This window comes from Zerene cesonia, chromosome 17 (genome assembly GCF_012273895.1).
Source record: "Zerene cesonia ecotype Mississippi chromosome 17, Zerene_cesonia_1.1, whole genome shotgun sequence".
NCBI classification, from domain to species: Eukaryota; Metazoa; Arthropoda; class Insecta; order Lepidoptera; family Pieridae; genus Zerene; species Zerene cesonia.
The window spans coordinates 6,307,559-6,308,801 of record NC_052118.1 but is presented as its reverse complement, the minus strand read 5'-3'; positions in this window follow the sequence as shown (position 1 = coordinate 6,308,801).

The window sequence follows — 1,243 nt, the reverse complement described above, 5'->3', positions numbered from 1 at the left end:
TTCGCGTAACATAAGATGTGATAGAAGATACAGGGCTTTTGTTGTGATCCTAAATCAACAAGCGAGCAATCGACACGTATAAACGCCTTTGTACATAACTCCAGGACAAATACGAAACGGATCTCATTGTTAAGATGTTTTTATAAGCTTATTAAATTATGCCACTCAGTCTATTTAACAAAGTATTATTCGAGGCACATGCTACATATAATAATGCATCACAATTTAGACTTTCAATTATTTCATATGCATGCAATAGATTTTGCTTACAAACTGATATTTTGTTATATGTTTACTAAGTTACAAACAGTAGAAATACAACGTAAGGCAAGTCTTAATTAAATATATGTTTCAGAGAAGTTATTAAATATAAATTGAAGTTTGTAGGCACAGTAATCTTAGACTAGACATTAAAATACGGTTTTGCTAAATGAATATAATTTAATCGTTGAGCTAGTCATTATAAACACGCATATTAACATAAGGTGGATTCAAAAGTGGTGCATAGCGAAGCGTGGTGTGAGCGCGGCCGCCGGCAGGTGGCTCAAATTACCGCATTTGTTACACGTTTACACGAAACTGTATCAATATTTCATGCGGATTTACACGACCTATCGCGAACTCTGCATTTTGCTGTCCAAAAATACGCAGCTTGCTAAATCACTTTGAAATAACAATTCCGCAATAAAAACTATTCAACGAATAAAAACATCTTAAAGTCTTATTTGGAAGAAACAGCGCATAAAACTCGTAGAATTAAATTCGTTTCTTCGACATCATAAGACGTCTCTATCCCCTTAATAACTAAGAAACTACGGTAAGTATTATTTCAATGAAACTGCAGTGCTGAATCCTCACAATGACAACTCACTCAAACGTAAACGCGAACTATTTCCATAAGAAAGGCATTGCAAAAGTTTTTCAATTTTAAAGTGACGCAGGTATGATGGAGAACTTTGGCTTCGGACGCACCGGTCCCCAACATCCTATTTACAATACAATATTATATAATAACACAACATATAATGTTTCATCTTCAATATTTTACAGATTATCGCTTAACATCTGATTCTAAAAAAATGCTCGGAAAAACATCTCCATTTTACCGGGGATTTTTCTTAAATTGATAGGTTTAGTGGTAATTCTGAGAGACAAAAGCGACATTATGCAGCATCACGCGGGGATCAAGGGGATTGTTTCCTAAAACAGGATCGAGTAGCGACAGTGTCTGAATTAAACGGGA